This window comes from Amphiura filiformis, chromosome 11 (assembly GCF_039555335.1).
Source record: "Amphiura filiformis chromosome 11, Afil_fr2py, whole genome shotgun sequence".
In the NCBI taxonomy this organism is placed as follows: Eukaryota; Metazoa; Echinodermata; class Ophiuroidea; order Amphilepidida; family Amphiuridae; genus Amphiura; species Amphiura filiformis.
In genome coordinates, this window is record NC_092638.1 from 38,190,875 (window position 1) to 38,218,357 (window position 27,483).

The 27,483-nt window shown below is 39.0% G+C and overlaps 1 protein-coding gene and 1 long non-coding RNA gene across 3 annotated transcripts in view; one reads left to right on the plus strand and one right to left on the minus strand.

The window, feature by feature from the left end:
• LOC140164815 (alpha-2,8-sialyltransferase 8B-like) overlaps positions 1–27,483 on the minus strand; it is a 119,810-nt gene that overhangs the window by 42,156 nt on the left and 50,171 nt on the right. The gene's annotated exons all lie outside the window — the stretch shown is intronic.
• Positions 12,177–25,494, plus strand: LOC140164814 (uncharacterized). 2 transcript variants are annotated; one of them, XR_011860584.1, is made up of 3 exons: positions 12,177–12,252; positions 12,474–12,601; positions 25,111–25,494. It is a non-coding gene; the product is annotated as an uncharacterized lncRNA (long non-coding RNA). The 2 variants fall into 2 exon arrangements; XR_011860585.1 differs by having other exon boundaries at positions 12,238–12,295.

Here is a 27,483-nt window from a genome sequence, read left to right on the forward strand (position 1 = left end):
GATTAAATTAATTAGCTGAAAATCTCCAATGCAATTTCTTGCTAGCTGTATGTTTAGTAGCAACGGATTTAGCTTGTTCCAATTTTGGTAGATAATCATGATATTGGAACAAAGTATAGCTAATTCCCGATATGAGTGGGTTTCGTTTGAGAATATGTTATGCGCAGAGTAGCATAACTTAATACATTTGCAAGGCTCCAAAGAGCAGGCAAAAGAGACTTCTAGTACAATCATCATTATCATAAAATATAGTACCCCGGCATGTCATTTTTTTGGGAACCCAATTACATAAACTGATGTGATCCGGATATATCATGCGAGTGTAGCGAGCAGGAAATTCTGCATATTTAATAGACTGTCTCGGTTCCATTTCTGGGTAAATACTTAGAGCTAAAACCACCTTCCCCTTCACTCCACAGATTAATACCCACACACCATGCTCCACTACTGTAAAAGTGGAAATTTTCTCATTACATTAATTTTCGCACGCAACACAGCTACCGCGAAAATAAAAACACGCGATATGTTCTTTTAATGTCTAGGTCTATGTCAGAAGATTCAAAATCGCGAAATTAAAAACAAGCAATGTAGTTCAAAATAGGCAAAGCGCGAAAAATTACACGCACAAAAATTACCACTTTTACAGTAAGCCCTAACTGCCAGCAACAAAGTTATAGTGCTCCTGGAGCACTAGTGCTCCTGGAGCACTGTGTGTCGACGAAAACTCAATTAATCTACAGACCAACTTGTTTATTTTTTTATAATAGCTCTCCTAATCCAAGACGGTTTTATTTTCAATGGAAAAGTCCCTTCCAAATAATTTTCAAGCTATGTAACGTTACTGTGGCGTCAATTATCATAGCCCAGCGGCCCCATTGCCAATTCAAATATGGTAGGCACATAACATGCACGACACAGTTCTATTGTCATTTTGCGCGCGTTGGTTATGATCAATAGAATATCAATGAAAACCACTTCAAATATCGCCTTGCTTGCTGAGATCTACATTGATTGGTCAGGCTAAGTTGCCGCTTACACAAACGGCAAAACAGTGAGACCATAGACGTGATATATAGAAAACTCATCTGACCCAGGATCAGTAAAAGTGAACTCCCACAAAATGCTGGGAAGTGGAAGGCAAATTGTCTACAGACTCGGAGGGTCCATGTATCGGGTTTATTTTAATGTTATATAATCTACATTACCAGTCGTTCTCCATGGACCCGAGGGAGGGTCTACATGTCCGAAACATTTGGCTAAGCAGTTTAAGAGCACATTTTGTAAAAGGTGCTACAGCAATGAGTGCAAAAAAATTGGTAATAGCTTTGAGGAAGCATGGACATGTACACTACTCCAAGAAATTAGAGGAACAAGGTTATGTAATAACTTTAACTGGGTATTGCATCAACAGAAAGCATCAAGGACATGTCATTTGTATACCAGGTGTAGCCTATTGTATATCTTAGCAATACTGAACAGTCAAATGTGAAATCATACATGTCATCAAGGACTTACGGCCTTGGACATACATGTGTCCACTCAAAGCACTGATTTTGTGTAAAGCAGACTCCATAAGCTTTTCTCAGATTTCTTTATTCCAACATGCTAATCCAATTTCTACTGGTACCGCTCAGTCTTCTGAGCATGTGGGATGTTGTTAATGGCGAATTGACCGAGGTTGAGGTTGCTAGGGTTGTCCAGATGCTTGCAGATGGTCACACACAGCGTTATGCAGCTGAACAGCTTGGGGTATCCCCCAGTGTCATTAATCGTGCATATCATCGCTACCTGGAAGATGGTCTGTATGGCAGAAGACCAGGCCAAGGCCGCAGATGTATCACAACCCCCCGGCAAGACCGTTATCTCCAGTTGCTTGCTCGTCGGAACCGCCAGAGTACAGCAAGATCCATAAATATGGACTTCCGCAGAGGGGCTGGTGTGCGTATGAGCAATGAAACAGTAAGGAGTCGTTTGCATGAACGCTAGAAGACCTGCAACAGGTCCCATTTTGATCCCACGGCACCGCAGCGCCAGATTGGACTTTGCCAGAAATCACCAACATTGGCAAGATGGTGATTAGACCCCAGTACTGTTCACAAATGAGAGCAGATTCACTGTTTCCACCAATGATAGGCGTGTGAGGGTATGGAGACGTCAAGGAGAACTGTATGCTAACTGTAACATTGTTGAAGTTGATCATTTTGGAGGTGGGTCCGTCATGGTCTGGGCAAGGATCTTTTTGAACGTACGTACGGACCATATTGTGATAGACAGAGGCTCACTGACGGGTGTAAGATACAGAGACCTGTTGTTGTCCCCATTGCTCGTGCAATAATTTTTGGTCAAAATTTCATTCTTATGCAGGATAACGCCCGTCCACATATCGCTCGTGTTGTGATGAACTTCCTGGACAATGAGGGAATTGAGACTCTCGACTGGCCTGCAAGGTCACCTGACCTGAATCCTATAGAACATGCTTGGGACATGCTTGGTAGACGGGTAAGACAACGGCAACAAGTTCCAGACAATGTCCAGGCACTAAGAGATGCTCTGATTGAAGAGTGGATGAACATTCCTCAGGACTCTCTCCGCACCCTGATCCAGAGCACGCCTCGGCGTTGTGAAGAGTGTATAGCAGCCCGAGGAGGTCATACCCATTACTAGGCACCATTTAAGAATGATTTGTGGAGATTTTGATTTCAAAACTGTTTTAAGTTTGGAGAACCTTTTGTAAGCAAAAATAATTCCAAAATTTGACAATTGGACACTCCGATACTCTGAGGACCAGCTGATTGGAGAAACACATTTTTTCATTAGTCATTATGTCTAGCAAACAATGGAATTTGTCTGCAATGAAGTTGAACCAGTTTTTCAATGTATTTAAGTTTTATCTTTGATGAAAACGTGAAATATAGACGTTCCTCTAATTTCTTGGAGTAGTGTATAAATAAAGGCAACCATGTTATGAAGGGTAAAGGGGAACCTGGTGAAGATCTGGGAGCGTTTTTAGCGGTAATAGCCTTGGGGAAGCATGGATAGCTTTAAGGCTCTCAACTAACAGGTAATTATGTACCCGGGTACCCAAATGAATTTTTGGGCGGGAATCCGGGTACCCGAAAATACGAAAAATAAAAAAATAAAAATTTTTTTAATTAAAAAAAAACCAATTTTTTTAAAAGTTTTCAGCGACTTTGGAGAACCACTGGACCTATTCTGAAATGCCAAAATCCCCATTAGGATCATTCACAGTTAATTTGAAAATAAAAATTGGAAAAAAATTACGAAAAAATTACAGTTTGTTATCCTTAATATGTTAACCAGAAACTAATGTTTACCTCTTCATCTATCACATATTATAAAGGCATTGGTTTTCCATGCATTTATAATAATGAAGAGGTAATATTAGTTTGTGGTTTGCATATTAAGGATAACTGTAATTTTTCTTTTTTTTTTGCGTTTTTCGGGTACTTTGACCCGTGAATTCGGACCCGGGTAGGCCAAGAACGGTGAGAGCCTTAGATAGCTTGGGGCCAGGGGAGGGAAGATGTTAAAAGGCAGCCATTACCAGTAAAAGGACCATCCATGAGCTGTTATAACTTTGGGGGAGCCCTTCTGATCATGGTTGCCTTACTAATGCATCTTCCCCTAGCTGCATCGGCTCAAACTGCTCCCAAATCTTCCCCAGGTTCCCTTGACCCTTCTGATCATGGTTGCCTTACTAATTATACATCTTCCATACCTAGCTGAAAGCTGTAAGGCTTCTCTAATGATTTTGTGGCTCATGGATCATCCCCTTGCTGGTCATGTAGTGCCATACTAATACATCTGTCCTACCCATTTGCTCCTATTGCGCAATTTTTACATACCATATTATTCATGATTATTTTGTCCTTTGGTTAATTATTTTTAAATTTATTTTTTTTGTCAAATTTGTTCCTTCTTTATCAGTAAAATTCTTCCCCAAATTACAAAATGTTATTCCCCCACCTCAGGGACGAATAACGGAAAAATAGACACCCCTGATTATCACATACGCAGCAAGCCTAGTAGCCCCAACCCTAAGTTTTATGTCACATTAAACACATTGCTTGCTATACAATCAGTGCTAAAAAGTTGAACTCCCTAAATCATTACTCTGCTCCCTATTTCTGTCTCATTTCTGTCATTCAGTGGCATAGCCAGCACTTTTTCAGAAGGTGGGCAAAGGGGGCAAGACAAATTTCAAGGGAGGCAGCAAACATTGCCGAAAAGGACTAAAAACCTTAAATATCGGGGCGGCCACCATCCCACAGGAGGGCAAGAGGGGGAAGACTTTTCCGAGGGTAGGGGGGTGGGTGGGTGGGAGCTTCCCCTTGCCCCCTCCTACACCACTTCTGTCATTTCTGCTTTCTGTCTTTTACACACCTGCCGCACTACAACATATTATATTTAATCCAATTTAGGAAGGTGTTAGATTCAGTGCTCTTTACAACATAGGCCTAAGGGGCTGTGCAATAATTATGGGGGGGGGGGGTAAAATTTCCAAACGGCTCGCCAAAAATGGCTTCCCCCCCTCTCCCCCTGCAAAAAATCGCTTGCCCCCTCCCGGGGTGGCAAAAATTTTGGCCTGCCAAAAAATCTTTGCCCCCCCTTGCACATGCCAAATTTTTGGGATCCCAATTTTCAAACCTTAAATGGTCTAGATAGATGTTGCGAGCAGGAAAATTTGCATATTTAAGCGTTTCCGTGCTGTTTTCCTAAGCCTTTTAGAGTGTTTTATATAAAAGGCGCCCCATGAATGGGTGCCAAAAATCGCTTGCCCCCCTCTCGGCTTGCCAAAATTTCTTTCCCCCCCAATTTTACCGTCCCCCCCAGGGCTCATAATTATTGCACAGCCCCTAAGTCAAGAACCAATGACCTACAAAAGTGTTTGAATCCTTGGTCATGTGCACTTTAAATTGGCCTTGTCAATTACTGTCCAAACCCACAACCATTGGCAGGATGGAAGCGAACATCAGCAACAGATCTACCAAGCTTCCTTAAATGTGATTTTCAGAGAAATTTGTGGGCATCTTGGATTTTGACCTGGCACACTTTTGCCTGGACCCCACCCATGTTGCATGTTGAGAGAAAGTTTCTAGCCCTAAACAAAGCAAAAACGACATATTCTTTCATAATAGCCCATTTGGGTGTTTCTACAGTATCATACCCAAACAAGTAACACGTGGTAAACAAACATTTTTTTTATCTTTGTTTATAGTTTTATGACATTCAGCAGTCAGCAGCACTGATGTTTAGAGACCAAATAGAGAGATAACTGGTTTCAAATTCCAATGTCAATCTTGAAAAAATTGTCCACAGAAGTAGATGCAAAATTAATGTTGTATTTTGACACACATGACAGTGTATTGACACATGAAAAACATTGACACACAAAATAAACAAATTGCTGTTTTTCAAAAAGTTTACAATGTATGGAATATACTTTTTGGTAAACTTAATATATAACTTTGTGTGATTCTAAACCAAGAATTTATACTTTTTAATCTATCCCAGGCTTGAGAGACCATCAAATGTTACTTGTAACCGTTATCAAATTCATTAAAAAAAATTCATAATTCAAACAATTTCATAATTTGCAGAATTCTTTAATTCTTGACATTTAGACCAGCATCAAAGGATTTAGTATTGACCATAATAAACCAATGGAATTGAGAAAGTCAGTCTATGTTTACCCCATGCTATGTTTTTGGTATATTTACTGTAGAAACACCCATTTCTAATGTGTCCCACTTTTATCGGCACAGGCTATATACATGTATAAAGTGTAATGAGTATTAGAGTGACGTCCTTGATCCATCAGGATAAAGAGCTACTGCTACAGTTTATTTTAAGGTCATGACAAACCAGCTATCAACTAAACTGATATAAAGGGCGTTGGCTCTTATTAAAGTGGTTCCTTAATATGCAAATGAGACAGTTTACGCTCCATAGCTTTTACACTGAGATTCGGAGGCTTGCTTTTTGTTATCTTCCTGTTTCGCATGCTCAAGGACAATTCTTTACAGATGAATTAATGAGCATGAAAAGAGTCTTCCGCACAACTATATGGTGCGGACAAAATATCAGATTAGTTGACTCAAAAAAGTAATGGTAGATTGTGCCAATGATTGTTATAAACATTTAAGGTCGAATTTCAAGAATAATCGTTTTTGTGTTCAGAAAGTATAAAATTTTTAAAAACTTTTCTGCTAAAACCTTTTTAGATCTATATGTGCTAATAACATTGTAGGCTTTCAAAAAAAGCAAACCTGTAATGATGAGTTATTTTGCCTAACTGAGATACAGGGTGTCCAAAAGTTGTATGATTTTTATGACATAATCAATATTTCATTCATGCCCTACACAAAAAACAGTGGCTATTTGAATTCCTCATCAAATTTCCATTCACAAAAGGAAACTTTTACAGCAATAGGGTAACTTCTTTAAGAACGGACCTTCAGAACATTTCAGAGTGACCCGTTCTGACAAAACCAGGAACAAGTCCGTTTAGTTGCATTTTGGCATTTCATGATTTGAATGAAAATGTAAGCACGGACAATAAGCTTCAAAATGATACCAAACTTATAGTTATATACATAGCATCAATACTTTTCAAGATATGGATAATTTTGTAAATGATACCTTGATATTTTTGCCAAATTGCTATTCGAGTAATGGGCTAATTAATTCCTGCTTTACACAGGATTGGACAGGGATTATCATAGTTCAACCGTCAATTATTGATTAAATAAAACTCTTTTTAATAAGTACTTTCAAGGATTTGAAAGTCCACTCAGTCCCAAAGTCAAATACTATGAAATTAAGAATTCCAAAATTAGTTTTTTTATGGGAATGTCATCTTTAAAGGCCTATAATTCAAAAAACATGCCTGGCGACTTGTTCCGGGTTTTGTTGGAGCTGGTCACAAATGAATACTTAGTACAGTAACTTACATAGGAAAAGCTTAGAACCCATGACAAAGAATGCATCACACTTGCAACAAATGAACTTAGCTTGGAGTAAAACTGGTCACATTTCAAACAAATACCAAAACAATACAGTACCTGGTAGTATCCATCTCAATACCTTGCTGGGTTGTGAAGTTACAGTAAAAAATATATTTGTGAGGCACTAAAAATCAACATTCCCTATACTTTACCACATGCCTCAACCGTAGGATCCTCCACCCCTGACTTCACATCGTTTGAATTGCAATATCTCAAGAAGTAAGTTAAGTGTGAAGTTTTTACTTTCCAAAAATTGAGCTGATAAATTAGCAACAAAATGAGTACCCCTCTCCATTCTTGAGATCTGGGTCAAGGTCAAAACATCCTGAAAAAAAATGAAAAAATGTAACGCCTCAGCCTTTTCCTATAATTATACCCCAATTCATGACGCACAACCCCCTAAAATAATTTTTTCCCTACTATACCTACCTACTCAATGTTTTTTCAGTATGTTACAGGAAACAAACAGTTATTTTTACTTGGCCTGGGTAAGAAATCTGTAGCCAAATTGACTGGATGTAGGCGTATTCACACTAAATTTATAGCATCTGATGACTAAGTACGAATAATTTAACTTCGTAACTTACTGTTATTCACAGGGGCTGTAGACTGACAAATTTTGAATCTGGTACAGTTTTCTTGAAGTGTGTAATCTGACGTAACATCCAGCCAACACGCCCATTTGCCATTGTAGTACTGCAAGCTGTGTTCCATATCAAAACTAGCACTTGTAGGCATATCTGAATAAAGCTGTAGAAAGAAAAATGGCACAAACATGCTCTCAGTACTTGCAACTTGGAACCCCTTTCCACTAGGAGGGAAAGTCATTGCCTTACATTTGCTCAGTCGCTTCCTTCTTGTGAACGCACTAGCGGGCTTCTCCCTCATAGAAGGAAGGAGGTCCATGGTAGGAGTCTCAGGAATGATGATGAATTTTCCAGGCTGACAATGCGCACAGAAAGATTCGCCAACAGCCCGGTGCCCTACTATATCCATCTTCTCAATAAGTAGGTTTTCTCGCCTCTGGTTTTCATCTTTCTCCTCAGACTCCAACCAATGTTGTCATTTTTTGGTTGCTTACATTTTGATATTTCTCATCTTGGTCTTTTTTTGTATAATGTTGTATTTATGTATATTTATTACCAGGGGTAATGTATTTTTTGTAATACGGTACACAATTCAGCCTTTGGCTGCGATGTATTTGTTAATAAAACCTAAAACCTAGACCCACCTACATGAAAATACATGGGGGTTAATCCCATGGTTAAAATTGGTTAAACTCTTCCGGCGTTGAATTCGGGGCCCGTGATTCGGGCCCGCGATTCGGGATTGAATTAATCGAATTGAATCCCGGGAATTGAATTCAGGTTGATTGAAAAACGCCGTCAGACTCAGAACGATGTGCTCAAATCTGATCCACTGCTAAGGCCTAAAAAAAATTGTTTGATTGGCGTAACATAAGATGAAAGTTGATTCTTAGTTTCCCGTCACCCGCCCGCATCACCTTTTCAATTTGACCAAAACTTTCATTATTTTCATAAAAAAGTCAATTATCTGAAAATTGAGATGGAAATAATCAACTTGAAACTCAAAATGTCTGACATCCCCTGGTGATCATAATCAGCAGTTTTTCTTAGTTGTAGGGGTAGAGAATGTTAGGCTAAATCCTCCAAGTCCTTCAACATCTACGCACGGTCATCGGGTTGTGCTGATGGTGAGGACTGAATCGTTCAGCAATCCAATATTGGTGCAGTGAAAAATGCTAAAATATGAATATTTAGTAGATTTTGATTACGTCATTGCATTCAGCTACTATTGTGCCCCATTCTTCGTTCATTATGCTACCATGGGAATATAAAGACAAACGGAACCCTGATTGAAGCCCAACATTTGGCTGATTTGGGTAGCTTTTGTTCGCTATACATAAAGCGAGCTTGAAAACAAACAGCTGAGTACCGATGCAGGGAATAAACCTCTTTGCCAGCAAATTTGGTAGCCGATGTTTAAACATTTTTTTCTGTTGCGTCCGCCATTAGTAGTTTCTACAATTTTCCCATTTTTAAACCAAAATAATCAACTTTGCACGATTTTTAGTCATCATGGTGAAACTTTTGTGGTTTTGTAACATATTGAGTCCATTGCACACCGTCAGATCGCAATATTTAACTTGATTTTGAGAAGGAAAGATCGTCGCCACAGACCCCGCTCAGACCACAGTGACATGGATGCACTGACTATGCACAGCCTCGGCATTCACGGTGCGGTGCAGAGCGTGCAGTGGCACTGGTGGTAAACAATGTAAGTATAAAAGCTGAAGTTATTTCAATTATTTTCACGTATAATGTGCATGGTTTATAAGGCCATCTTTTACACCGTAAACAAGAGCAGTGTCGTGACTCATGACTGATTCACTCTAGTCTCTTTTATATATTGTAGGCTAGGCCAGGCCCGGGATCAGGCCACGAAAAAACATCAGTCATAAACAACCTGTATCAATGACAATTGATTTGATATGGCATGCACGCAGTTGAGCGCCAGGCCTTGCTGTCTAGATTTTAAAGCCGAGTGGTTAATCACTCGCTAGCATGATGGTACGCGAATGGTTGAATTTTCACAATACACTTATTGGGGTATAATCAAATAGAGTTTCGGTTTTAAAATTCACGTTCAAATGCACGCGAAAGGCACTAATATTTGTACCTTTCTAAATCGTTTTAAACACTTAGTAATTCGGTGGCTGATTTTGTGAGATTCGCAGCGAGTAATATTTTAGTGTCCATGGCGAGTGGAAAATCGCTCACTAGAAATTTTGGGCGGGGGGCGAGCGAGAGCGATCGCTCACCTCAAAGTCAAACGGCAAGGCCTGGGCGCAATAATTATAGGTAATTATGAATGCGTATTACTTATTGCTCGAGAAATTAGACACAATAATGCATATGCGCTGATGTTGCACATCTAATGCACAAGCCCCGAAGGGGAGACAAAATAATGCATGTGCGCTGATGTTGGTGCGTATAATGCATGGGCCCCGAAGGGGGGAGACAAAATTAGACGAATCAACATCAGCGCAAGTGCATTATTTTGCCTAATTTCTCGAGCAATAGGGCCTAAGTAATATGTGTTTATTAATCTATTTCATACAGTGGCGTACCGTGGCCGCCCCAACCCCGGGGGGCTGAAGAAAATTAAATTTTGCCGCCCCTTCCTCAACAGCCCGAAAAGGTTGACCCATTTTTTTCCCGGTTGTTTGAAAAAGTGAAAAAAAAAAAAAAAAAAAGAAAAGATTTCAGGTGCTAGCGCCCTAAAAGCAACACATTTTGATGTATAGCAACATTTTTTCAAAAATGTGTATGCTTTATCAACTTTTTCTGCCCTTTTTATTAATTAATTCTTTTTGCCACCCCCTTTGTTTTTGTTTTTGCCGCCCCTGTTTTTGCAGCCCCTTCAATTTCGCTGCCCCTGATTTTACCCTGGGGGCTGGCGCCCCCAAACCCCCAAAATAAGCGCATGTCATACACGACAAGAAAAAAACACATGATTTTAACTTTTTTATATAACAAATTATCACTAAAAATGTTGGAAATTAGAACCAAATATAAACCCGCCCGAAAAATGAATCAACCCTATGTGACACGAACACGCATGAAACACTGCCGTAGTACGCAGAGTGCACAATATACACACTCAATGCATGTTTCATACTTTTCTGATTGGCTGCTTTGATAGGAGTGTATAAATGCTTTACGCTAGTTGTGCGTTGTGTAATGCAGGACTGGCGCATGATTAGGCCAAGTAAAATAAAAAACATGTTTCACGTCCGGGTTTTCGAAAAAAGGAGGAAGAGGGGGCCTTTTATTTTCTATCGCAATATTGGTGTAAATACCCATACTTAGAGCTGTTTTAGCCCCATTTTAGCGTATACAATAAATGCCTGGAAAAAGGAGGAGGCCCTTTTTTATTTGTTGTTCTGAGAGTTACACCCCTCTAATGATCTCAAAACCGTCCTAAAGTGTTTCTTGTATCTTAACAAGGCTATAGAAAGCATCTCAACTTCCTAGACATAATTTTTGAAAAGTTATAACTGAATTTAAAAAAATAAAAATATATTTGAAGAAACCTCAAAAATGGAAGCGGGAGGGGACGTGAAACATGTTTATTTTTTTATTTGGCCTATAATATGTGAATTTACGCGAGAAGTCTAGAGGCCCCTCTTGTAAAACTTTTCTCCATTTTAAGATATTATTTCTTTAATTTCCCCAACTAGGTGATACTGATGTCAACTTGATGTGAACTGTACAGTTGCAGCAACTGCTTTCAGGAGATGGTGGCTTAATGAGAATGTATAGTGATGAACTCAACAGTACTACTGCTGCAACAAAAAAGCTGGTATGTACAATGAGTAACCAGGGACTGCCTTTTGAGGAGAGTGACATTCATGCATTTAAATTCGGACGCAGACAACGCCGGGCGGACAACATGATCTTTGAGGGCACCTTAAGTTTGTTCGTTTTTTTATAAGGTGGAACAAATAAGACTTGTAACAAGAAACAACATGGTATTGATCTACGTGTATGTAGAATGGCATGCACGCACTGCCATGCAGGTGGTCGCAAGCAATGCTTAAATCAATGCTATTTGTGCGTAATGCGTGACTGGCGCACGCTTACAATGTATGTGAATTTACGCGAGCATGAGTTGGGACTTTATTTTACTTAATTTCCACCCAAAAAGGTGCTGCGCCAGCTCTGTACGCAATCCACAATAGACCACAATGAGTCCTGCTCCTGACCAGAATTTTTTTCCGCGTTGGACAATCACAAAATTTGGGAAGAAACACAGAAAAAGCAGTTTTGCCAAAAAAAGAAAAAAATGAACTGAAAAAAGCTTAAAAAGAAAATTGACAATCTCCAATGTTAAGGCGTAGGCCTAAGGCTTTTTTTGTGAAAATTTTTTATCGCAAAATTTACAAGGCGGAAAAAAGCGGAATTTGACATTTGTAAAGCGGAAAATTTTGGGCTTTTTTTTATAGTTAGTCCTGACTCCCATCTCACACATGATGATGAGCTGATCATAGTTTAGCCTTTAGGCATGAATGGGCAAAATGCCAAATTGCAATACGTGTGCTACGTACGTACACTACGGATGCACCACCATTGATCTCCAACACAACTCGCATGCCATACAAGTCACACACAGATGCAATGATCAAATTTTTATCTAAAAGGTGCACAGTAAATCCGCAGTTTACTTTTGTGTGCAAATAAATGGTAAAACAATTTCCAAAAATATATTTTGAATTGGTACCGTACATAGGCCTCCCATGTAACTCTGGGGCTTGCAGCATGGAGAAGCCCAATTTCACTACTGGAGGCACAGTGAAACATGTTTGTTCTTGTAAAACGTTTCTCCATTTTAATATTTTGTTTCTTGAATTTTCCCAACTAGGTGATACCAGTGATGTCAACTTGATGTGAACTGTACAGTTACGTTGCAGCAACTGTTTTCAGGAGATGGTGGCTTTTAATCAGAATGTATAGTGATGAACTCAACAGTACTGGTACAACAAAAAGCTGGTATGTACATGTACTATGATTAACCAGGGACTGCCTTTTGAGGCCCCCCTTGCTACAGTGTTCCGGCACTGTAGCTAACGATCTGTAGTCTCTTATCATACTTGTTATGATGGACCATACAAGGAGGAGACCGTCCCTGGTAGCATCTTGCATGTAGCATGTAGTGTAGATAATAACATAGTTGTAGCACTAGTGTAGCATGTAGTGTGAGGGGACAACCGACTTGTGAGATAACGGGTAAGGCGCCCTGGTCTACCTTCAAGACTGGTGGGGGTTGTGAGCCTGCTGACTTGTTCAGCAGGTGGCGGACAGACCAGGACGACGGTTTGGAGAGGGATAGGCTCCGCCAAACTGTAATATTGCCTAAGATTCACCAATTGATGACAGTATGACAATTAGTAAATTGATCATACCGGATCGGTCGCAGCCCGGACCAATGACCGCGCTTCTGTTGGGCGTAGCCAGGACAGAGGTGTTAAGTATGCTACTGGTGCGACAAAGATCCGAGGTAGAGACAACATCACCATTGGAACATGGAATGTTAGAACTCTGAGACCTAATGGAAAATTAGAGGAATTATCCCATGAGCTTGATAGGTATCGCTGGAATATCATCGGGCTCAGTGAAGCACGCTGGAAATTCCATGGCGAGTTGTGCACAGATGAAACTCATAAGCTCTACTACAGTGGAAGTGAAATGAAGCATGAGCATGGAGTGGGGTTTATCATCCACAAAGATACCGTAAATGCCGTCATGGGCTGCAAACCAGTTTCAGAAAGGCTCATCTCTCTTCGCATGAGAGCTTCCCCCTTTAATATCACCATCATTCAAGTCTATGCTCCGACTACAAGTCATGGAGATGATGAAATGGAGTCGTTCTACAGCCACGTTCAGACACTTGTGGATGAAACACCAAAGAAGGACATCTTAGTAGTAATGGGAGACTGGAACTCCAAAGTAGGAGAGGACGCCCAGCCAGATTGGAAGGATGTATGTGGCCCTTATTGCAACCCAGAAACAAACGACAGAGGCCTCAGATTGTTGGATTTTGCCACCTATAATAACCTTGTGCTAGCCAACACCCTTGGACAACATAAGGCCTCTAGAAGATGGACATGGCACAGCCCTGATGGGAATCATCACAACCAGATCGACTACATCCTGGTCAAAAAGCGCTTTCGCTCTGGTATTAATGTTGCAAGAACCCGCAGCTTTCCTGGTGCTGACGTAGGAAGCGACCATGATCTTCTGATGATGACCTTCAGAACGAGACTGAAAAAATCCAAGAAACCCAAGCAAATCAGGGTCAAGTTTGACCTTGAGAAACTAAAGGATCCAGACGTGGCGAAAGAATTTGCAGCTAACGTCGGAGGGAATTTGCACCGCTGATCTGCCTGAATGATACAGACCTGGATTTGGACTCCTTTTTACTGAAACCTTTAACACAGCTCTCACTGAGACTGCCTCCAAGCTTCTGGGCAAACACCGCCATGTAAAGAAGCCATGGATCACAAAGGAAGTGCTGAAGCTCTGCGACAGGAGAAGAGAGTTAAAGTGTAAACGATACAATCCAGATGGTGCGAGAGAATACAGGGAGGCCAACAAGCTGGTTAAGAATGGCATTAAGAAAGCGAAGGAAAACTGGATTGGTCAGCAGTGTGAAGAGGTGGAGTCCAGCCTGAACAAGAACAACAGTAGAAAGGCATATCAACTGGTAAAAAACCTAACCACTGTAAAGAACAGTAGATCTGCCACTATCCAGGATAAGGACGGGAAGTGTCTAGTGGAAGAAAAAGAGATCCTTAACAGGTGGACACAGTATTGCTCCGAATTGTACAACTATGAATTACAAGGCGATCCGTCTATCCTAGACTGCCCACAGCATTACCCAGATAATGAGGAAAGTCAGCCTATCTTGCGAGAAGAGGTGGAAGTTGCTGTGAACGCACTGAAAAGGGCAAGGCAACAGGCGTAGACAACATTCCAGGTGAGCTTGTTCAAGCAGCAGGTGATGCAGCTGTTGATGTACTTACCAAGATATGCAACAACATTTGGAAGACAGGCAACTGGCCTACACCTTGGACACAGTCACTAGTGATCACGCTCCCCAAAAAAGGAAACCTCCAGCTTTGTCAAAACTACCGGACAATCAGCCTCATCAGCCACCCCAGCAAGATAATGTTAAGACTCATCTTGAACAGACTGAAACCTCTGGCAGAGAACATCATCGCTGAAGAACAGGCAGGTTTTAGAGCAGGTAGGAGCACAACTGAACAGATATTCAACCTTAGAATATTATGTGAAAAATATCTGCAACACCAGCAGGACCTATATCATGTCTTCATTGACTTCAAGAAGGCGTTCGATAGGGTGTGGCATGCTGCGCTCTGGGCCACTATGAGAACCTACAACATCAACCCAACACTTGTGCGTACCATCGAACAGCTGTACAGCAATGCCATGAGTGCAGTGTTGGCTAATGGAAGCATAGGCGACTGGTTTCGAACAACAGTGGGGGTTAGACAAGGATGCCTGCTATCACCAACGCTTTTCAACCTATTCCTTGAAAGAATCATGGCTGATGCGCTTGAGAACCATGAGGGAACGGTCAGCATTGGAGGCAGAGCAACATCCAATCTTCGCTTCGCTGATGACATAGATGGCTTAGCTGGTAGTGAGCAAGAACTGAAGTCCCTGATTAACAATCTCCATCAAACATCACAGAGGTATGGAATGGAAATAAGCGCAGAAAAGACCAAGCTGATGACCAACAATCATTCCGGTATCAGTGGAGCTGTGGAAATAAGCAAGCAAAGGTTAGGCACAGTAACCAGTTTCAAATATCTTGGTGCGATGATATCAGACGAAGGCTCCAAACCTGAAGTGCTCTCCAGGATCGCACAAACAACCGGTGCCATGGCGAAATTAAAGCCATTGTGGAATGACAAGAACATATCTTTGGGATCAAAATCAAGTTAATGCGCACCCTCGCCATATCCATCTTCCTGTATGCTTGCGAATCGTGGACACTGACTGCTGACCTGGAAAGGAGGGTACAAGCTCTGGAGTTGCGGTGTTTCCGTAAGATACTAAATATCTCGTATAAAGACCATGTGACCAACGAGGAGGTACGGACCAGGGTAAAACAAGCTATCGGTCCCTATGACGACCTACTATCAACAGTCAGGCAACGTAAACTACGTTGGTACGGCCACACCTCCCGCTCCTCCGGGTTAGCAAAGACAATCCTGCAGGGTACAGTGAATGGTTCAAGAAAGAGAGGAAGACAGGAAGAGGATGGACTGGCCTGAACTTTGCCACCTCACAGAGGGCAGTGGAAGACAGGACCAGATGGAGAGAGATTGTTAAGATGTCATCAGTGGTGCCCCGACGACCAAGCCGGTTAAGGGAGCAGTAAGCAGTAAGTAAGCCTTTTGAGGAGAGTGAGAGCATTGCTCTCTACTGCTCTCCTTAAGGGGGTACTACACCCTGCCCAATTTTGTGCCTATTTTTGCATTTTTCAAAAATTATAGTGCATTTGTGACAAGTAAGATATGTATATTATAGGGGCAAGGACTACAACTACTGCACTGGAAATTTTATTTCAGCACAAACAACAGTTGTGGAGTTACAGTCAAAAATGAGGGAAAACCATTTTTTTAGGGGGGTGGTACCCTCAAAGCCTATTCCCCGATCCCTAGCGTTCAACTAAAAAGATAGTGCGAGGCGCGAGAGCTTCGCTCGCTACGCTTTGCCTTCAATATTTTAACCAGTACTATTTGGGTCCTGGGTCCTATTTCATAAAGCTCAACTTAGGATTCATCCTAAGTAACTCTTCTAACTTATTTAGGAAGAGTTCAATAGAATTCATCCTAAGTCAGGACTTATGATTGATCCCAGGATAGGAAGAATCCTATTTTGATTCTTCCTAAATATAAAAACAGTATGCCATGTATTTGTGGAAGAAGCTAATTTGCATATTCATGAGTTTGCTCATCAGAGAAGAAACCAAGATGGCCGCTTTTTCAATGTGCACACAAAAGTGAAAATGGTGAGTAAATTGCCTCAAATCATGGCTTATATGTATGATTTGGGGATTTTTCTTCATTTTTCTGCTAGTAAATGACATTATTTTACCTATGTACTTTTGTCTGGCCATAAAAATGTCAGAAAACGTGAAATTTTAAAGGAAGTAAATCGGCGTCTGTGAGCTTATGTGGAGGCACACGAAACCCTATGCAAATGTATAGGGGTAAACTTGAGCTTTTTAATGTCTTCACGGCAGACTCGTATTTATTGAATAGGCCTTTATTTTTGCCTAGACAGTTTACCATACACATCGGTCAGGAATTGTGAAGTTTTCAGTCAGTAAATTGCGATAGGGAATGGGGGGGGGGGGAGTAATTTAAAATATTATTTATAGGCTAGGCATGCCATGCATAATTTTGTACTTGTAAGTTGTAGGGAGTACCAAATACCTTTTTCAATCGCAATGCATGTACTGCCATGTCCCGACTATTGTTCCACCGATAGCGTTCACACGTACAATGAGAACTGTTATCGAGATTTTAGGCCTTGTAAAGTTTTGAGTAAAAGCAACAGAACATTGAAATCAATTAAAATTCTCACCTTCAATTTTATTGAGAGTTTTAGTTTAGGCTTTGTAAAGCCCCGGTGGGGTTACTCAACTTGCAATACTGACCGTACGATCATTACCAAAATCGAGGAAAAAGGGGTCATTTTTAGGGCTTGTCCATGGACAAAATTGTCTGTGAAATTGGAAAAATAGGGGTGTTTTAGCACACAAAGGTCAGCGAAATTGAAATAAAGGCCAACAAGGGGTTCTTATTATTTTCTCCCGATCCAGTGGATAGCTGGCCAGATAAATAAAAAACAGGAATAAATTTGGTTTCCTACTTCGTACTCAATCCCGTGATCAATATTGTTCTCGGTTCTATTTCATGCGTAGCCTTAGCATAGATTTGGAGAAATTTTGCAATAATAATTGTTTGGTTTATTTCATGCTGTCAAAAACACCCAACGCCAACGGGTGTAAAGCTTTTAAGTTTAAGAGGCCTAAAAATCTTGATAAAATTTTATATTTCAATGTTCCATAAATTAAAAGCTACGGCACATTGAAATCAAGGATTTTATCAAGATTTTAGGCCTCTTAAACTTAAATTTTTTCAACAGTAGAATTTTAAACCCGTAAAGGTTTACAAGGGCTCAAGGCCTAAAATTTTGATAAAATTGAAATTGATAATCTTAAAGGAGTGTTTCGTGATCCTAGCATCCTCTTGTTATGACATTTTTCAGTACATAGGCCTATCCACGAAAAAAGCCTATTCCCAAAATTTCAGTTGATTCCGATTGTGCGTTTGCGAGTTATGCATGATTATGTGTATTACACTGCTCCATAGACAATGCGTTGTAATTTCGTTCTGGTGCACCAGAACAAATTATATCAAACATATCAAATTTCACGATATCTTTGCAAAACGAATTAATCTGCAAGAAATATTTTGTACATAAACATTATGTAGCCAGAGGTTTCCAGTGATATAAAAATCAATGTGCCGTAGCTTTTCCGGAACAGTAAAATCAAGAATTGTATCGAGATTTTAGGCCTCGTAAATCTTTATTAGGCCTAAAATCTTGAAAAATCCTTGATTTCAATGTGCCGTTGATTTTAAATGTGCTTGTGTGGACATCAGCACATGAGTGAACACTGGCGATTAGAAGCTGAGCCCAATGACCCAGTGGGCAACTGGCAGTCGAGTTTTGAAGCTGCCCTAATAAAGTTTGATTTCTTTTTTAAATTAACTGATCATAATGCTTAATTGTGTGTTTGATTTGCAGTTGATGCTGGTTATCAATGTGTTAAGTGGATTGGTTTGATTTCTATGAAGAGTCTGTGAAAGACGCAGTGGTCAGTGGATCTGTCAATGGTAAGTAGAATAATGAATGCCAACAGCAAACCCATGCAGATAAAAGATAAAAGAGAATTTAGAACTCTTTATTTACATGTAATGATGAAATCCACAATATGAAGAATGTTGGAGAATTGGGGTAAAATCTCTTGTAAAAATTTACCTTGTATTTTTTTTTTCAGTATCAGGTCCATGATTTAAATCAAAATTATTTTTAAAATTTAAAGAAATTCAAAATTCAATTCCATTTAATTCACACTTTTTAATATGTTCTTACTATTTTTGTCTTATTTTACAGGGGCATGATTTAAAAATCAACCTTGCAGCTGCCATGGTTGCAGGAGAAACAACACAATTTGTGACTCAAGAGACTGATCATATTCTTGATGATTATTCAATCTACATGTCCCGGCTACATGACTGGGTACAAAGTAAATTCTTTAAATGACACTATAAATATCAGTATAAGGATTGGATAAATTTATCTCTAAAATTGGAAGTAAATGGCAATACATATTACCTGACGATCTTTAAGATGGACTAGAACTTAAAGTTACAAATTATGTTATATAATTTACAATTGCAAAATGCACCTACAGGTAAGTGCAATAACACGGTTCATGTCCATGGTTACATGAAAAATTGTTGTGATATTCTCTCAAGTGGCAGAGCAATTAGGGGCTGTGCAATAATTATGAGCTCTGGTGGGAGGGTAATTTTTTTTTTTGGGGGGGGGGGGGGATTTTTTGGCGAGCCAGGGGGTAGAAATTTCTGGCAAGCCGAGGGGGGGGGGGGGGGGTTTTGACATTCATGGGGGCTGTGCATGTGCAATAAAATTTCCGAACGGCTCTACAAAAATCATTTGCCCCCTCACAGCCTGCCAAAATCGCTTGCCCCTCTCAGCCTGCCAAAAAATCTTTGCCCCCTCCCCCCTTGTTCAAACCTTCATTGGTCTAAATACATGTTGCGAGCGCAGCGAGCAGGAAAATTTGCATATTTAAGCATTTCCTTTTTTAGTGCCCCATGAATATGCCAAAAATCGCTTACTACCCCCCACTCGGCTTGTCAAAAATTGCACGCACCCTCCCTTTCAGCTGGCCAAAAATGTGTTGCCCCCTCCCATTTTACCCTCCCACCAAGGCTCATAATTATTGCACAGCCCCTAAAAACAGTACGGAAACACTTAAATATGCAAATTTGTCCACTTTATACAGCAACACCATGATTTCTTAAGGATCTCATTTGGCAGGAAATTTTCACTCCTATCTTTTCTATGAGTAAAAGAATGGCACTCAGTATTATTTTGAAAATTGAATAGCTTTTTGATGGAGGAATTGTTGTTTTTACTAGCCGTGTGAACGGTAAGGCAGGTTCAATATTTTGAGTTGTGGATGCTGAATCATGCTGGCGCATTTGCGGTAGGCCTATCCATTAAGGCAAAATATTGGACATTACAGTTGATGATAGTAAAAACAGAAATTTATATAGTTTATTCTCATTCTTAGTCAATTGAGAGGGGGTCCATTGGTCTTTGACACTGGTGTAGGAGGTCCCCGATCCAACACTAAGGCCACTAAGATTAGAATATTTGTATGTCTTCCTCCAATCCTCGCACAGAATTACTACATGAAGGTCCATGTCTATTAAACGGGGTCTGCGGCAATCATAACATTATGCCTTATATGTTAGAAAAATAATTATCAAGCATGAATCACATGGTTTTATTTGAAACAAACTCATAATTGACCATAAAAACGAATAAAAACAGTCGGCTCTCAATACGCGATATTCAAAATTCCCGCACCAAAATTATCCAAGTGCAATGACGTAATGGTTACTAATTGTGCTCCATTGTCGTCCGCCTTCATTGTATTACTGAGACGTCATTGCACTCGACGTTTTTATGGTCACTATGAGTTTGTTTTAAATAAAACCATGTGATTCATGCTTGATAATTATTTTTCTTATATAGGCATAATGTTGTGATTGCCGGAGACTTCTTTTAAAGAGGAACCCCCGCCAGAGCAGTTCTTCTGGGGTGAACCAAACCTGCCTGGTTATCAAATTAATCAGTGACAAGGTCATCTCTGAATTTGATAGGTGCTAATTGATGCAATTGCCAATAACATTAAAACATCAATTATCCCTTGTCAAATTCAGAGATAACCTTGTCACTGATTAATTTGATAACATGGCAGATTTGGTTCACCCCAGAACTGCTCTGGTGGGGCTTCCTCTTAAAGGTTATCATAACAATCAAATGTGAACGTTTATGCAATAAACAAAATGATTTCAAAATGTACTTATGATTTAAAGTTGCATTATGTTTTGTGTGTTTTAGTGTTTTTGATAATTGGTATAAAAACTAGTTAAGGTTATAGGCCAAATCACCCACCACTAATTGCAACAGAATCCATTTTGCATGCATTGCATCCATCTCCCAAAAGCTAACACAAAAGCATATCAAAAGTCCCCAAAAATTCAAGTAGTGGAACAGTGCCTAATTTGCATAAATCCAAAATGGCCGTTTATGCAGGGGGGGGGGCGTGAAATTTCAAATTTGGTCAATTTTTGCTAAAACCACAATGTATTCCTCTCGTCATAAGGATTCAGAAGTAGTATAATTTGACCTATCTCAGATCTACATTTCTTGAGTTACAGGGGAAAAGCTTAATATATGAGGTATTGTTGGTCGAAGCAGCCAAAAAAATTGATTTTCATTATCTGAATCAATATATTATTGAAAAATAACACTTTGGTGTTTTGCAAAAGTTCATTCTACAAATCATATGCTTTGAAAACTTGCTTAATTTATTGTTGTTTAAATGAGTTATGTACGTTTTACAAAAGTGTTGTTGTTTCAGCCCTCTTTACAACAACTCAAGAACCACAGGACCTACAAAAGTATATCTGTGATATTTGAATTCTTCTACAAGCTCGCTATTTCCATTGTAAACGACTGTGGACCCAAAATTTGACCTTTGACCTGTTTGCCTATAACTCAAGAACTTTATGTCAGAGACTGGAAAAACTATACTTTTTCTGTATCCTTATGATGAGAGCAAAACATTGGTATGGTTTCTAAGGGGTGGTGCAATAATTATGTGTACCCCTGGGGGGGTGAATTCTCAAAATGGTCTGCCAAAAATCGCTTGCCCCCCCCTTTGGCCGTGCCAAAAAATCTTTGCCCCCCCCTTTCGACGTGCCAAAAAACCTTTGCCCCCCCTTTCGACGTGCCAAAAAATCTTTGCCCCCCTTATACATGCAAGATTTTGGGAACCCAAATGTAAAACCTTAAATTGTCTTATCATATAATGCGAGCGCCTTTTTAGGGCGTAATATAGAAACGGTACCCAAAATATCTGTGCCAAAAATTGCTTGCCCCCCCCTTTCGACCTGCCAAAATCGCTTGACCCCCTTTTGACCTGCCAAAAATGCTTGCCCCCCTTCTGGCCTGCCAAAAATCTTTGCCCCCCTATAATTCACCCCGGGGTACACATAATTATTGCACCACCCCTAACAAGATTTGACCAACTTTGAAATTTCACCCCTGCATAAGCGGCCCTTTTGGATTTATGCAAATTAGGCACTGTTCCACTACTTGGACTTTTGATATTTTCTTTAATAGGCCTATACTTTTCTGAAATGAATGGTGATCAGGGTTCGCGTTTTAATGCGTCATTGCGTCCTGGACGCAAAATTTTGAAAATGGGTAAATATGGACGCACTGAATTTCTAAATCCAAGGAGGTTAAGGGGTCCAAAAAATCTCAACTGGACGCATCCAAATCGCAGCCGGATTTACTGTGTAGAAATAAAAAATCCTCCCATTTAACAATGTTAACTGTTTATCTACATAAATGTGTCATTAATTTTCAAAATCGGCCACAAAAAGTCGTTGTTTTTAGGAATATCCAAGGCTGGGCGCCGTCAATTTTCAGTTCATATCGTCGCCGGTCATTATTTTTCAACTTTCAGAAAGTCCGGCATTCTAGGCCCCAAATTGCATAATATGCACATCATTTTCCAAGCAACTGAACCCCTAAAATGGTGAATTATGGACTAATTTACTTCAATAATTGATATATCACACAGTAATACTGATTTGTGAAGTAGAATTTACAGTAACTTCAGATGTTTTGCCGTATCGCGAACTTTATGAGATCGAGTCCACCATCTTGGTTTTAAAATAAACAAAGATATACTGCCCTCTCCAGGCAGTATAAAATTAATTATTGACCACTGAGCCTCAGCAGGCGGTAGACATGGAATATATAGATAATATAAAATAATATAAAATGAAATAAAATAATTAAATTAAATTAGATAAAATTGGATTAAATTAGATTAGATTAGATTAGATTAAATTAGATTAGATTAAATTAAATTGTTAAAAAATTAACTTTTTTGGTATTTTTCAATTTGTTTTATTTTTAAAGATTTTGGCGTTTTGGACCCTTTGTTTTTAGGTTTGGACGCCCTATTTTCAGACTAAAGGTGGGGTTAAGGGGTCCAAATAGCTTCCACTGGACCCCCTGTTTTAACCAGGCACCGCTAAATGGTTTCTGTTGCAGTTAGTAGTGGGTTAAACCCTGAATTTCCTTAATTTGATTGGCCTATTAAAGAAGCCATCCCACTTTTGGGTTCAAGTTCCTCTATGTGAATTATGTTCTGTCTCATCATCAAAGTGAAGTATGTCAGTTCCTCTGTTATGTGGAGTACTGACCAAGTACTAGATGCAGTAGATGAAGTTTTGAATGAGAAAACGGACATTTTGATGGTTAGCTATTATCAACCTTGACATACCTGTAAAGTTTCAGATTTGAATTCCTGAAAAGAACGGAGTTAGACTAATTTTTTTACCAAATCTGTGGATTTTAAACACGTTACCATGGCAACAGAAGATAACAAAAACATATGTTTCACTTTATTTTACTATATATGGTTATCCTTTATCAACCTTGACACACCTGCAAATTTTCAGGTTCGAATTCATAAAAATAACGGAGTTAGACTAATTTTTACCAAATCTGTGGATTTTAAACATGTTACCATGGCAACAGAAGATAGCGAAAATATATGTTTCCTTTTTGACAATATATGTATAGCTTTATGTTTCACTTTACTCTACTGTTTATGGTTAGCTAGTATCAACCTTGACATACCTGTAAAGTTTCAGATTTGAATTCCTGAAAATAACGGAGTTAGACTCATTTTTTACCAAATCTGTGGATTTTAAACACGTTACCATGGCAACAGAAGATAACAAAAACATATGTTTCAATTTACTCTACTTTTTATGGTTAGCTATTATCAACCTTGACATACCTGTAAAGTTTCAGATTTTAATTCCTAAAAATAACGGAGTTAGACTAATTTTTTTACCAAATCTGTGGATTTGTAACATGTTACAATGGCAACAGAAGATAGCGAAAATATATGTTTCACTTTTTTTTGACTATATATGTATAGCTTTGATCAATCTTGACACCCCTGCAAAATTTCAGGTTCGAGTTCCTAAAAATAACGGAGTTAGACTCATTTTTTCGAAATCTGTGGATTTTAAACACGTTACCATGGCAACAGAAGATAACAAAAACATATGTTTCAATTTACTCTACTTTTTATGGTTAGCTATTATCAACCTTGACATACCTGTAAAGTTTCAGATTTTAATTCCTAAAAATAACGGAGTTAGACTAATTTTTTTACCAAATCTGTGGATTTGTAACATGTTACCATGGCAACAGAAGATAGCGAAAATATATGTTTCACTTTTTTTGACTATATATGTATAGCTTTGATCAATCTTGACACCCCTGCAAAATTTCAGGTTCGAGTTCCTAAAAATAACGGAGTTAGACTCATTTTTTACCAAATCTGTGGATTTTAAACACGTTACCATGGCAACAGAAGATAACAAAAACATATGTTTCAATTTACTCTACTTTTAATGGTTAGCTATTATCAACCTTGACATACCTGTAAAGTTTCAGATTTTAATTCCTAAAATTAACGGAGTTAGACTCATTTTTTACCAAATCTGTGGATTTTAAACATGTTACCATGACAACAGAAGATAGTGGAAAAGATATAAGATTCACTTTATTTTACTATAGATGGTAAGTTTATATCAACCTTGACATATCTGCAAAGTTTCAGATCCAAGTTTTAAAAAATAACGGAGTTAGACTCATTTAAACCCTTTTCCCCTTGATTTTCATCAAAATCACAAAAATCATGGTTTTTTGACATTTTAGCTAAGATAGGGACTCTACATTGTAGGAAGAATCCCCTAAAGTTAGGACACCTCCTGACCCCTTCCTAAGTTAGGAAGAAACTTAGGAAGGATATTCTTCCTAAGTTGCTTTATAATATAGAAGATAGGATCAATCCTAAAGTTAGGAAGAGTTCAAGACTTAGGAAGAATCAATTCATCCTAAGTCCCACTTAGGATGAATCCTAAGTTTTATGAAATAGGACCCTGGTGACAACTTTGTCACTTTTGGGGATCTGTAGGTTGTTCAATATTAAAATCTAAATATTTTAATTGATATTTTTTGGTTATTTTTCTTTACAGATGAAATATGAACTTATTGGAAGGAACCACCTGCAGCAACAAGCTTAAGCAAGAGACAGGTAAATGCTCCATAGCAATCACCTGTGCCATATAGAATGTCGGCACTTCAACTAAAAATCAAGCGAATTTAACTTCGAGGGGAAAACTATTGACAGAAAAAGACATTGTCAACATATGGCTGTTACGGCCTACGCCTACCTATCAATTAGGTTTAGTGGACTAACTAGCTGGTAGCCACTAGCCATCACTATTAATTTGGAACATGTTTTACCACAGTGGAACTCATAATATATAATTATGATAATGTGGACTACAATTAAGTCAACAAATACTGGACACAGTGGTAACTAGGCGAGTTAAAAAAGGCGAGTTAAAAAAAGGCGAGTTAAAAAAAGGTGAGTTAAAGAAAAGGCAAGTTACCCCCCCCCCCCACAGAGATTAGGGTGGGTTTTTTCAATTACCCCCACAAAGTAAGCTAAAGATGAGTTACGACAAAGCCATCAAAGTCCCACCAGCGAGTTACGGCAAAGCCATCAAGTCCAAATGGTGATTTACGACAACACGATCAAATCGGCGAGCTACAGCAACACTAAGTCCTGTAAGAGAGTTACAGGAATGCCGTTATGATGAATGGAAAATGGCTTTCACTATAGAAAAATTTGTGTACATCGTGGAACATACTCTTTGCGTGGCTGTGCGTAGTAAGCAGTTGTACGCAGATAGCCTCGCTAATATGGACGCGTAGAGTAGCATTGTACGCGCGCGTAGTTAGCATGATTAGTTGCGGAGTAACAAGCGTAGTTGAATGTTCCACGATATACACAAATTTAATATTTTTTCTATAGTTGAGGTTCATGATGATGAGAAAAAAATCCATTTTACCCTAAATCAAATTGTAATCTTAACTTGCTGATAAGACTTGCCATAACTTGCTGATGGGACTTGCCGTAAATTTTAACTCATCGATGGGACTTGTCGTAACTCGTCTGCCAAAAATCTTAACTCAATGGCGAGACTTCCCGTATTCTCAGCAGGGATCAATCTTTAACCTCTGCAGGGACCAGGGATTTTAAAAACTTATCTGACTCGCCATTTTCTCTCGCTCTAGTCTTACTCGCCCATTTTTAACTTGCCAATAACTGTCCCCTTTTAGCTGTTAAGCTACGTATGACTTTTGTATGTACCCATTTTACAGACTATGAATTATAGTAATAAATAAATAATAAATAACCTAGAAGAGAGGGATGTGGTGTAGGTTATACATGTACCTGTATGTATTAAACAGTGGACAATAATTAGATAATGTTAATTTTCAATTTTAGTGATCCTAGCATCCTCTTTTTATATCATTTTTAGGTAGATATCCCAAAAAAAAGGTTATTCCCAAAATTGCAGTTGATTCCGATTTTGCATTTGCGAGGTATGCATGATTATTTGTTGTAATTTTGTTCTGGTGTACCAGAACGTAATTCAAATTTCATGATATTTCTGCTTCATTTCATTTCATTTCATTTCATTTTATTTAGCACTCAATATACATCAAAAATTGCAAACAAAAAGAAAATACAATAGATTGCACATTATGGATAAAATACTTTAAAATCTACTGTACATGTATGTAATTCAGGGTACCAGAATAAACTATTGCACGAGGTGACAATGGAATAAATACCAATGAGTACCAAGGATAGCCCAAAAAGCCTTCCGAAGAAAGCTTAATTCCATTGGGGTCCTTGTAAGGCAAAAACAATAAAGCAGCAGCAGCAATGATTAAGGCAGGAGGACGAGCAAAACATAACAAAGACGAAAAACAAACGAGCAAAAAAGGGCCTAATAATTTTCGTGATGCATAATATCACGTTCAGCTAGCCAAGCCTGTTCGGAAAGGTGCTTCTTGACAGCACGTTTGAATTGCGGCAAATTCCCAATTTCTTTGATTGATTTGGGTAACAAATTCCAATGGTGAATAGCAGTGAAATAAAAAGTATTGTATGCTTGGCCTTTGACTTTGGGGACAATGAAATTGACTGAGCTACCCCTGGTACTATATTTGTGAATGGACGAAATACGGGTGAAATTGGAATTAAGATAATCTGGGGCGGTACCCTGAAAAATTTTAAAAACGTTATTCATTTTCATTTGAATCACCCTATCTTTCACTGAGAGAAATCCAACTCTATCCCGCTCTCTCTGTCCAATATGAGAGCGAGGACCTAAGTTTAAAATAAATCTTACCACTCTGTTTTGCATTGTCTGTAACCTTTTCTTGTAATGTACAGACAAACCTGAAAACCATGAAGAACATGCATAGTCATAGTGACATAAAATCAGGGCAGTGCTCAGAGTTTTACGGCACTTTTCATTCAAAAAATG